Source organism: Coenobita brevimanus, chromosome 91 (assembly GCF_032717465.1).
Source record: "Coenobita brevimanus isolate Jiangsu-jjx chromosome 91, ASM3271746v2, whole genome shotgun sequence".
Classification (NCBI taxonomy): domain Eukaryota; kingdom Metazoa; phylum Arthropoda; class Malacostraca; order Decapoda; family Coenobitidae; genus Coenobita; species Coenobita brevimanus.
Window position 1 is genome coordinate 40,412,714 of NC_137044.1, and position 13,383 is coordinate 40,426,096.

Genomic DNA, 13,383 nt, shown 5'->3' on the forward strand with positions numbered 1-13,383 from the left:
ACCACTGGCTACCACACTGGTTTGGTCTAGAATTGCAGGCCAGTGAGTGTGGTAAATAATAATAATAATAATAATAATAATAATAATAATAATATCCTGTCCCGCCCCACCACACCCGACCACTGGCTACCACACTGGTTTGGTCTAGAATTGCAGGCCAGTGAGTGTGGTAAATAATAATAATAATAATAATAATAATAATAATGATGATGATGATAATGATGATCAGTCTATCTACCTATCTATAGCCAGACGCCATAATCCCGTAAGGGGTGGCCGATTGACTTTAAGTTAGTTGTTTTACGGGGAGGGGCACTAACCCTCCGCCAACCCACTTGTTGACACGTAGGGATCACGTATGTGTTGGTTATATGGTTACCACCCAGCTTTGTAAATGGTTTCCTGTAATGGTTTCCTGGCTTACAGGAAACCATTAGGCTTGTCAATGTAAAGCCACCTTAAAAGGAAAGAAGAGTAATAAAGAGTGACACGAAAGATGGGAGAAATAGGAAGAGAGGACAGACACAGAAAAAGAATGATGAAGGTGAAGAAAGAAGTAGACAGCACTACATCAAGTGAGTGGATGATGGTGGCCACCACCTACCACCATATTAATAATAATAATAATAATAATAATAATAATAATAATGATGATGATGATGATGATAATGATGATGGTAGTAGTACTAGTAGTAGTAGTAGTAGTAGTAGTGACTGCTGATCTGGTAATGAACGTCACCTTGCAAATCTTACATCGTCATCCTTCCACCAAATTTGGCTAAAATATTATCAGAACAGATTTATTTTAATAACCCCTCACACACACCGATTTTGGCCTTGACCTGTGACCTTGACCTCTGAGTATTTGTCCTCAAGAGCCAGTCACTTCACTTCAGTCTTATCCTCCAGCCTTGCCCCAGGTTTATCTATAATGAATACTGTTAAGCTGATGTTCTCTCTCTCTCTCTCTCTCTCTCTCTCTCTCTCTCTCTCTCTCTCTCAAACTTTCACCTAGCCCTCTAACCTTTACCTTTTATTTACTGTACTTTCCTTAAAAAAAAAAAAAAAAGCACTTTTCGTTCTAGGCTGTCACTCAATCCTTCCACCTAGTTTGGTTAAAATCGGATAACAACTGAGCTATCTCATGATAGGAACTATTCTCTTTGGGGGTTCCTCTGTGAGAATAGTTCCGGCCATAAGATAACGAGCGGTTTTTATCGGATTGTACCCAAACTTGGTGGATGGGTTAAGGATCAGCCCATGGCAAAAACTATTATTAATGAGGGCATTGTAAAAGTTCAAGTCCACACAGCATGGTCAAATTTCTGCCCTTGTGTGTGTGTGTGTGTGTGTGTGTGTGTGTAACAAACATTTCGATTAGTTTTGATACATAGCACCTTCTCATCCTGGAACAGCGGTCTCCATTTTTAGGGATTTACAGGATTCGTTCACTCAAAATTCTACCAGCCTTTACTGCTCTCAATCAACTCTACCCTTTTTAAGGCTGCTGGATAGTCTTCTCTACTTTGGGACTATCGATCTACGGTGGAATCGATCAACAGCCACAAAAGGAATACGGTAGACAGACAGTACCAAAAGGAGTATGACAGATTGACAGCCGCAAAAGGAGTACGGTAGAGGAGACTGACAGCCCAAAAGGAGTATGGTAGAGTAGGATGACAGTCACAGAAGCAGTGTGTTAGAATACTCGGGGCGCTGCAAGAGTAGAGTGCTGTAGATCGGTAGTCGTCAAAGGAGTACGGTAGAGTACGTAGCTCATTGCATGAGTCGGGAACACTCCTTTAGCGGCTATCAGTCTACTTTATCTGAACTTACTGCTTTTGCGGCTGCCAGTCTAATCTACTGTATTCTTTTTAAGTCTACTCTGTCTTACTTTTTTCGATCAACTCTGCTATACTTCTTTTCAATCTAATGTACCCTACTGCCAATCAATCTACTGTACCGTACTTTTCATGCGGATGGCGATCGTCATCTGTTGCGTTTAGACAGCTGTTCACCAAAATATAAACAAGAGTCGAGAGCAGACCGTATATGAATCCTGTTGACAGGATATAGATACAGAATCAAACTTGTAAGGTAAGTATACAGGTGAGCGGGTGTGTATGTAGTTATTTTATGTTTAGGAGGGTAAATAGGAGAAATTTATAATGAGAGTAGTGGGTGGTTAGTGTGTTTTGAGCAGCCCAGGTCCCGCTACCTTCACTGACAACTCACTAGGTATATTTTTGTGGTGTTTAAAGCCCCCTTGTAGCAAACATTAGGATTATCAGTATATTTACAGTTAGTGAGATGTTTCAAGTCTGTGTGAAGTGTTTGTAGGTAATTTACTAAGGGCTAATTGACCGACTTGACACATTTGATGCTGTAATGGCCCGGTGTATAGTGTAACTCTACAAGATAATTATGGGAAAGGTTGTGAGTGTAAGTCATAGCTGTGGTAGTTCACCTGACACAATGGCCTGAAACAAGCTGTGGTAAAATTATAGTTTCAGCCAGCCACAGAATTACAAGATTTTGATCCATTTTTTTGGTATTTTAGACAATTCTAAGGCATGTTTGTGGCATGTTTCTCATAAACTATTTTTGTTCTGTTCTTCAAGATAACCTAACCTATCCTTCAAGAGTAAAATAAAAATACCTGTAGTTTGTTTGCAGATGATACTGTGTTGTTGAGTGAAGACGAAGGGGAGCTGCAGGGCTTGGTGGATGAGTTTGGGAGAGTGTGTAAGAAACGGAATCTAAAGGTGAATGTAGGGAAGAGTAAAGTGATGGTCTTTGAGAGAGGTGAAGTTAGCGAATGGACAGCGAGGTTGGATGGTGAGGAATTGGAAAATGTGAGTACGTTTAAGTACTTGGGTAGTGTGATGAGTAAGAATGGAGGTTTGGAGGGTGAAGTGCTTGAAAAGGTACAGCAGGGAAGAAAGGTTGCTGGTTCCTTGAAAGCAGTGATAAGAAACAGGGAAGTGAGCATGGAAGTGAAAAAGTTACCACATGACAGTATTGTGATACCGACTCTAACGTATGGAAGTGAAGCTTGGACGTTGTTGGAAGGACACAAGTCAAGAGTGAGAGCAGTGGAAATGAGTTATTTAAGAGGAGCCTGTGGAGTCACATGGAGAGACAGGCTGACGAATGAGGATATAAAGGATCGTTGTGGTGTGGATGTGGATGTGATAGGAAGCGTTATGAGGAATACACTGAGGTGGTTTGGTCATATGGAGATTGAGAGACTGATAAGGAGAGTGTATGTGAGTGAGGTGGAAGGGGGAGAGGGAATGAGAGGTCAAGGATGAGATGGAGGGATGGAGTGGAGAGGTACCGTATATGAGAGGGGAGGGGGTGAGCTGGGGGCAGGGCAGTGAAATGGTTGTGGACAGGGCAAGATAGAGGGGGATTTGTTTGTGGCTACCCCTTACAGGATTAAGGCATATGTAAATAGATACAATTTTTTTCAGAAATTTTGATGATGGTCATTTTTGTTGGAAACTTTTATGCTGGTCATTTTTATCAGAAATGCCTTATATTGCCATTTACAACCCCTATTTCCCCTGTTGTGACAAAAAACAAACATATCTGACAAAAATGATCATCAGTTATCCACTGAAAAACATAGGAATCTTCCATTTGAACCCCTTCTCCTCTCCTCACAAAAATGAACTAGCAGCAGTTACTTAACTGGGGGGGGGGGGGGCTGTGCATAACTCAAAAAAGTGAAACTGTAACCCCCCAAATTGCCCAACTCAAAATATACCGGTATTCTAGAAAACCATGAAATTATATGTATATATTTTTTTCACGTTAACTCACCATCATAAAAATTCAAAACACATGGATATCTTCCACATTAACCCTGCCCCCACCTGCACCAAGGAAGGGGTGAATTATCATTTGTTTTGTTTCATTTATAAATGCCCCAACACGCATACACCAGCCTTGGTCACCTAATGACACCTCCCACACTGCTCAACCTCTGGCAGCCTCCCTATTCTATGCCTCATCCCTGAAGCCACACACTATGACCTCATCCCATGTCTTTTTCAGTCTGCCTGTCTCAGCCTAATCCCCAGTTTCCACACTTCTCACTTTCAGCATCCAGTTGTTATGCATCCTCTCCACATGCCCAAACCATCTTGACACACCTCTCCACATGCCCAAACCATCTTGATACACCTCTCCACATGTCCAAACCATCTTGACACACCTCTCCACATGCCCAAACCATCTTGACACTGATCCGAGCCAGTGACGCACTGATGCGTCATTTGTTGGCCAACCAATTCTGGGCCAGTGTTGCGACGGCACGTCTTTTTTTTTTTTTTTTTTCTCTCGATATTTCATGGGTCAAATACATGGCCCAACAATTTGGTGAACACAGCAGACATGCACAAGTACTTTATTGGAAACATCCCCTGGCCGGAGATGGGGTAGAAAAGTTACACAAGGCTGGCCTGGTGTAGTGTTAATCTACCTCTCCTTATCACAAACCATCTCAGTCTACCCCTCCTGTGCACAAACCATCTCAGTCTACCCCTCCTCTGCACAAACCATCTCAGTCTACCCCTCCTCTGCACAAACCATCTCAGTCTACCCCTCCTCTGCACAAACCATCTCAGTCTACCCCTCCTCTGCACAAACCATCTCAGTCTACCCCTCCTCTGCACAAACCATCTCAGTCTACCCCTCCTCTGCACAAACCATCTCAGTCTACCCCTCCTCTGCACAAACTATCTCAGTCTACCCCTCCTCTGCACAAACCATCTCAGTCTACCCCTCCTCTGCACAAACCATCTCAGTCTACCCCTCCTCTGCACAAACCATCTCAGTCTACCTCTCCTCATCACAACACCAGTACACTCCAGTCCCATCCTACCTCTCAAGTCTTCCATTATAAACCTAGCCCCCCCAGGACTTGCACTCAAGGATGCATTGCACGTCAACCTAACTATTGTCATTTCTGTACATTTGAGCCAGCGAATATCCTCTTTCTATACTGCCCAGGTCTCACCACCATACAGCATTACACTCCTGACATATGCCACACACATCTCAGTTTCTGCACGCTATCTATCTATCTGTAGCCCGACGCCCTAATCCCGCAAAGGGTGGCCACAGACAAAACACCTCCAAGTCTCTCTATCACCTGCCATTTGACTGCCCTCCCCCCAACTCACTCCCCCCTCCCTCATATACCTCTCAACTCCATCTCTTCACCTCATCCTCGGTCTTCCCCTCCCTTTTCCTCCCTCCACTTTACCTACATACACCCTCTAAGTCAGTCTTTCATTCTCCATTTTCTCCACATGTCCAAACCACCTCAGTGTATTGCTCCTAATCTTCTCAACCACATCCACATCCACCCCACAACGTTCCTTCACTTCTTCATTCGTCAACCAGTCCCTCCATATCACTTCACATGCCCCTCTCAAGTAACTCATTTCCACTGCTCTCACTCTTGACTTGTTCCCCTCTTGCAAGGTCCATGCCTCGCTTCCATACGTCAGGGTAGGGATCACAATACTATCATGCAGTGACTTCTTAACTTCCATACTCACCTCCCTATTTCTCATCACTGCTTTTAGTGAACCAACAACCTTCCTTCCCTGCTGTACCCTTTCATGCACTTCATCCCCCAAAGTTCCATCCCTACTCATCACACTACCCAAGTATATACAGTACTTGAATGCACTCCATCCATCCATCCATCCATTGCCTGACACCTTAATTCCATATGGGGTGGCCACAAACAAATTGTCTCCATGTTGCCCTGCTCCCAACTCACACCGCCCTGTCTCATATACCTCTCCACTTCATCCCTCCATTTCATCTTTGGTCTCCCCCTCCCTCCCCTCCCCTCCACCTCACTCACATACACTTTCCTAGTCAGTCTCTCGCTCTCCATCCTCTCCATGTGGTCCAAAAAATATTGCAGATGGAAAATACGCAAATGGTGGTAAGTTTCTCGTCTTTGGCCATATTTGAATTTGTGTTGTGTTATGGCATCCCTTTTTTTTTTTGTTCATGTGATTCTTTTGACCAGAATTTTAAACAATGAACCTCACACACTTTTTTTTTTTTTTTTTTTTTTTTTTTTTTTTTTTTCGGGTCAGCTTAAAGAATTTCATGTTTTGATTTTTTTTATAATGATAATATTTTGGCAGTGACACAGTAGAATCAGTACCTAATTTAACGAACTCCATTGCAGCTGATGCCCGTGATAACTACAATTTTTTTTCCGGTATTTTTGCCGTGTAAAACAGGAAATATCCCTTAATTGAGGATAATTCTGTTTTTGGCAACCATTTTTAGTGGTAGGTGGTGGCGACCATCATCCACTCACTTGATGTAGTGCTGCCTACTTCTTCCTTAGCCTTTATCATTCTTTTTCTGTGCCTGCCCTCCTCTCTTCCTATTTCTTCCATCTTTCCTGTCACTTCTTATTGCTTTTCTTTCCTTTACAGGTGGCTTTACATTGAGTGACAAGCCAAATGGTTTCCTGTAAGCCAAGAAACCATTTACAATGCTGGGTGGTAACCATATAACCAAACCGTACGTGCTCTGTATGTGTCAACAAGTGGGTTGGTGGAGGGTTAGTGCCCCTCCCCGTAAAACAACTAACTCAAAGACAAATGGCCACCCCTTACGGGATTATGGCGTCTGGCAATAGATAGATAGATAGAAATTCTGTACACAGTAAAGCATTCCTGGGGGTGTTAATTATGGGTTCAGACAGCTGTGTGTAGCAGTGAGAGTCAGCATAGTTTGCTGGGTTTGGGTGCACATTCTCAGCAACTCGGCCACACCGTTGGTTTCAAGGATTTAGCAGAAAATAGCTCAAAATACCAGAAAATTTTCCAGTATACTGAGCCTTAGTTATGGAACTCGATTTAGTGGAAAATTTGAGATAACAGAATGGGGGTTGGCCGAATTAGTTTATTAAATTAAGCATCTGCTGTATTTTGGTGTTTTTTACTCCTTCCCATGGTGGAAAAGAATAATCCAACAAAAATGACAATTAAAAATAGATTGAAAAGCATGAAGGATGGAAGGAAGACTGGTGTGTGCTGGTAGATATGAAAAACTGATGATACAAGGAGGGAAAGATGGAACGAAGGAGGGATGGCTGGATGCAGGTGCAAGGAAGGAAGGAGGGATGGATGCAAGGAAGGAAGGCGGGTTCTGTTATATGAGCATCCACTGTACAAGAAACCAGTTATACGAGAAGGGAAGGATGGGTGGAAGGAAAGAAGGAGGAAAGAAAGGAAGGAAGGATGGATACAAGTGCAAGGAAGGAAGGAAGATGGGTTCTGTTATATGAACATCCGCCATACAAGAGACCAGTGGTACGAGAAGGGAAGGATGGGTGGAAGGAAGAATGAAGGGAAGGAAGGAAGGAAGGCAGGCAGGCAGGCAGGCAGGCAGGCAGGTTCTGTTATACAGACATCCACTATACGAGAAACAATGATATAAGATTTTTTTTTAAATAATAGAACACAGGAAGGAGAAACAAATGAATAAAAAAAGATAATAATCCATACACCTGATTACTGGTGTCCTCCATTCATAAAATATATGTAACAGCTGGATTTGAACAGCTGTGGGTTGAAGTTTGGAGGGAAACAACTCTGGGGAAGCGAGTTCCAGAGAGATGCAGTTCAGAGAATAAAAGATTTCTGAATGGCAGAAGTTCTGCAATATGGCTGAGTGACATTCCAGTCATGAGCGCTACCAGATGCCCGTGTAGCACGAGGGAAGGCATGGAGAGGTGGCACGATGGATGCAACTTCGTCTGAGCATTTGCCATAAAAGTATCTGTAAAATAATGCAAGGGAGGCAACATTCCTTCTTACCTGTAGGGGAGGTAGTTTATTTGTAATAGCAGTGTTATTAATAATTCTAACAGCTTTGTTCTGAATTTTGTCTAGTTGCTCTAGTGCAGCCTTCCCACATCCACTCCACAAGGGTGAGCAATATTCAAGCTGAGATTGGGCAATTTAGACTCAAATTTGGTGATGCCAGCAGGGTCAGTTACCCTAGCCTTATTTTTACCATAAGTTATATACAGTAATCTCTCATTTATCCAGATGTGCAGTATCCGGACCTGTTCATGATTCGGATACTGGGTCTTGGCTTTATTACACCATTATCTGAATTTACTTGCTATTATCCGGACGTAAAAGTCCCCGAGAACTTTGGCCGGCCAGCCAACGTGTTCAAACATTTGGTATTGTGGCCGCTGGGCTCCATCTGCAAGGTGGATATAGGCTGTAACCCACAACCAGAGCTAAAATGTCCATCCACCCCTGTAGTAAATGGTCAAAGTCGCATGCTGGTCCCATCACTCCCCATGAACTTCCACTACCCGAGTAATACCGACCACAACCCACAAGCGGTGTCAAAATGTCTGTACGCATCCCCACTGAATGTCCAGTGTCGCACAGCCACTGCGATTAGCCTTTTCCAACTGCCACCGCGTGTCTGACAGAGACCCAAACCACAAGTCAGGTGAAAGCGCCCATCCTTCTCTACACTGAACGTCCAAACTCACCCATTCACAGGGAGTTGTGTTTCCCAAGGGCGAATGCACATGTAAGACAAATCGCAAGCCACAAGTCAGGTGAAAGCGCCCATCTGCCCCGTGACACAAGGATGAAAATCCTACCCACGCCTTGCTTCTCCCCCCCTCCCGTCCCTCCTCTATACCCTCCCGTGCTCCCTGCCTTGCTAGCCAGGCATCCCAGCTCCCCCTTCACTCCCTCAGTCCCTCCCCTCCTTTGCACTGAAAGCACTGATCCGTGACTTTTTAAAATTTTTGGCAGTTTATTTAAATACTACTGGTTATATCAGAATTTTGTGAAATCCACAAGAAAGCTCATGAAATTCTGCAGCTAGACTTATGCTTAACTCATGGAAGGTGTGGGCAAAATTTTGCACTGGGATGGTGGGAAGTTATATGAAGGTAAGTTTTACTCTTGAACACCATTTATTCTCACAGCAGTTTTGTTATTTTACTCATCAGTTGTCTGTGTTTTTATTAGCTAATCATACAGTATAAACACCAGCATAGCTAATCATATAGTATAAACACCAGCAAAGATGGTGGTATATCATTCATACCAATATAACCAATTTCTGGTGGCATAATTGGCCATGGAATTTTTGTGTGTGCACCAGGAGCAGCTATCACAAAGATAACTGATTTTCCAACCGTCTTCAGTTTTTTTGTTGGTTTTTGTTGTTTGTGCATTGTGTAGCATTACTTTGGATATTGCTGTGTGTTTTGATGTCTCAGTGTGGCAGAAGGACCTGAACACTGTGCCAACATTAGCAGGGCTACTGTACATACAGTAGTGTACAGCTAGGGGGTTGGGGGGGTTTCAGTGTGTGTGTGTGTGTGTTTTTCAATGTTTTCTTGGTGTTAAAAATTATTTTTTAGGTTGCTGTGTGTGTTTTGTCTAAATATGGCTGAATGACAGGAAAACACTGCCAAATTAAGCCTAGGTACTGTACAAATAGGTTAGGTATAGGTTGAAGGTTGGGTATATGTAGGGTCTTGGTATAGTAGGGGGAATATTGGTCATTATTTGGACATTGCCACTACCCTGACACACCTTTGGCTTTGTTACGTCAGATAATTGACGGATTACTTCACTCCATTATACCAGTTTTCACCATCTTGTTCTTCACTCCATTATACCAGTTTTAACCATCCTATGTTTCACTCCATTATACCAGTTTTCACTACCCTGTTTTTTTCATTCCATTATACCAGTTTTCACTACCCTGTTTTTCACTCCATTATACCAGTTTTCACTACTGTTTTTCACTCCATTATACCAGTTTTCACTACCCTGTTTTTCACTCCATTATACCAGTTTTCACTACTGTTTTTCACTCCATTATACCAGTTTTCACTACTGTTTTTCACTCCATTATACCAGTTTTCACTACTGTTTTTCACTCCATTATACCAGTTTTCACTACTGTTTTTCACTCCATTATACCAGTTTTCACTACTGTTTTTCACTCCATTATACCATTTTTCACTACCCTGTTTTTCACTCCATTATACCAGTTTTCACTACTGTTTTTCACTCCATTATACCAGTTTTCACTACTGTTTTTCACTCCATTATACCATTTTTCACTACCCTGTTTTTCACTCCATTATACCAGTTTTCACTACCCTGTTTTTCACTCATACTAGCTTTGCTCTGGTATTTTCATTGTGTCATACCAGTTTTCACTCCATCATACCAGTTTTGCCATCCAACAATCCCCCATTAACATATCCCACTGGTATAACAGGACACGGCTGTATAATGTGAATCTATCTGTCTATCTATTGCCAGACGCCATAATCCCGTAAGGGGTGGCCATTTGACTTTTGAGTTAGTTGTTTTACGGGGAGGGGCACTAACCCTCCACCAACCCACTTGCTGACACGTAGGGAGCACGTATGGTTATATGGTTACCACCCAGTGTTGTAAATGGTTTCTTGGCTTACAGGAAACCATTTGGCTTGTCACTCAATGTAAAGCCACCTGTAAAGGAAAGAAAAGCAATAAGAAGTGACAGGAAAGATGGGAGAAATAGGAAGAGAGGAGGGCAGGCACAGAAAAAAAAAATGATAAAGGCTGAGGAAGAAGTAGGCAACACTACATCAAGTGAGTGGATGATATGGATATGTTATACAAAAACAGTCAGTATTTCAGTACAGGAAGAAAAGGCTTCTGGCCTTTGGTTCCTTCTTTCTTGAAAAAAATGTAAGTGGATGAAAGAGGACTTGAGTAGCTGGTTTTCTTGGTTGTTAAGGAAGCTCCCTAACACCTCTTCCTTATTGACTTATTTTTGGATATGGCTGGCTAATATAATTTTGTATGTTATGCAATATGGTGATATTTGAATAATTTATGTAACACAGAAGAGGATGGCAAGATGGAATAAGCAAAATAAATCTGTTGGGAAGAGGTGTTAAGGAGCTGTAGGCAGAGTTTGGTGATATTAGAATGATTTAAGTAGGAAGGAAGAGGATGGCAAGATGTAATAAGCAAAATAAATCAGTTGGGAAGAGGTGTTAAGGAGCTGTATGCAGAGTTTGGTGATATCAATGATTTAAGTAAAAAGGAAGGGGATGGCAAGATGTAATAAGCAAAATAAATCATTTAGGAAAATGTGTTAGGGAGCTTTATGTAGAGTATGGTGAAATTAGAATGATTTAAGTAACACAGAAGAGGATGGCAAAGTGTAATAAGGAAAATAAATCACTTGGGAAAATGTGTTAGGGAGCTTTATGCAGAAACAACCACAGATGGGTCCAGTAAGGTGTAGAAAGCAAAATAAATTACTTGAGAAAAGGTGTTAGGGAGCATCCTGAACCATATCAGGGCAGAAAGGATGATGTTTTACTCCCTTTACTACAGATCCAATAATGGCAGTGTGAGCTGGAGAATGTGACAAGGATAGCACGTGAGTTGGAGGACAAGATGAGGTTATTCCAGGAGAAGACTTTGAGGATGAGACGAGGTTATTCCAGGAGAAGACTTGGTAATGAGACAGCAGGGCCAGATCCTTCACTGAGTTGGTGCCACTGCCTCCATATATACCTGGTACACTGGTCATCAGGTATTATAAACTGTACTGCATGTGTGTTGGTGGTAGCTGCTGCTGACTGTCATCCACTCACTTGATGTACTGCAACCACTTTTTTCCTTAACCTTTATCAGTATTTTTCTGTCTGTCTTCCTCTCTTCCTATTTCTCACATCATCCACTCACTTGATGAAGTGCTGCCTACTTCTTTCTTCACCTTTATCAGTCTTTTTTTTTTGTCTGTCCTCCTCTCTTCCTGTTTCTCACATCATCCACTCACTTGATGTAGTGCTGCCTACTTCCTTCTCTGTCATTATCATTCTTTTTCTGTGTCTGTCATCCTCTCTTCCTATTTCTCACCATCATTCACTCACTTGATGTAGTGCTGCATACTTCTTCACCTTTATCATTCTTTTTCTGTGTCTGTCCTCCTCTCTTCGTATTTTTCACCTTCATCCACTCACTTGTTGTAGTGCTGCCTACCTCTTCCTTCACCTTTATCCTTCATTTTCTGTCTGTCCTCCTCTCTTCCTATTTCTCCCATTTTTCCTGTCCCTTTTTATTACTCTTTCCTTTTCAGGTGGCTTTACATTGAGTGACAAGCCTAATGGTTTCCTGTAAGCCAGGAAACCATTTACAACGCTGGGTGGTAACCATATAACCAGACCATATGTGTTCCCTATGTGTCAACAAGTGGGTTGGTGGAGGGTTAGTGCCCCTCCCCGTAAAACAACTAACTCAAAGACAAACGGCCACCCCTTACCCGATTATGGCGTCTGGCTATAGACAGATAGATATAAAACAACTAACTCAAAGACAAACGGCCACCTCTTACCCGATTATGGCGTCTGGCTATAGACGGATAGATAAAAGAGTGATGGGACATATGTTCAGGAAAATGAGGAAAAAATAAGAGGGAAGGAGACTTAGAAGAGACTTAGAAAATGAGAGATATTAATGTATAGTGTATAAAATAAATCACCAAGGAAGAGGTGCTAGGGAGGTTCATGAAATTAAAACAATGCCATGGTATTTTTTTGTATTGGGAATTGATATAACTCCAGAAGGAATTATTTATGAAAGGTGTGTTAGGTCAGTGAAGCGTTGTGGTGTGGATGTGATAGGAAGCATTAGGAGAAACACACTGAGGTGGTTTGGACATGTGGAGAGGATGGAGAGTGAGAGACTGACGAGGAGAGTGTATGTGAGTGAGGTGGAGGGGGGGAGAGGGAGGGGGAGGTGGAGGATGAGATGGAGGGATGGAATGGAGAGGTATATGAGAGAGGGGGGTGTGAGTTGGGAGCAGGGCAGTGAAATGGTGAGAGTTAGGGTGATGTGGAGGTGATTTGTTTGTGGCCACCCCGTACGGGATTAAGGCATCTGGCACTAGATAGATAGATAGACATAAACCACACAGACCTTACACCTCTTACTATACTCCTTTCACCTTAACTTGGCCCAGATTTTCATACTTATGTAGCTCAGTGGCAGAAAAAGTCATTGGTTTCTTGGCTAGCACTTCTTTGTGACTAGCACCGTATTTGTATTGTATTGTTTATAAAGACTTCAACTGTCTATCCATCTATCTGTGGAAGGGGAGAGGAGAGGGAGACCAAAGATGAGGTGGAGGGCTGGAGTGGGGATATATGAGAGAGGGGGATGTCAGTTGGAGGGAGTGCAGCTAAATGACAGAGGATTAGGTGACGTGGAGGCGATTTATTTGTGGCTGCTCCTTACAGTATTGTCTGGCAATAGGTAGATAGATAGATAGTGG

At 42.5% G+C, this 13,383-nt stretch overlaps 1 long non-coding RNA gene across 1 annotated transcript in view; it reads left to right on the top strand.

Annotated features, from left to right (window-relative positions):
• LOC145411836 (uncharacterized) overlaps nucleotides 1–13,383 on the top strand; it is a 597,106-nt gene that overhangs the window by 560,338 nt on the left and 23,385 nt on the right. The gene's annotated exons all lie outside the window — the stretch shown is intronic.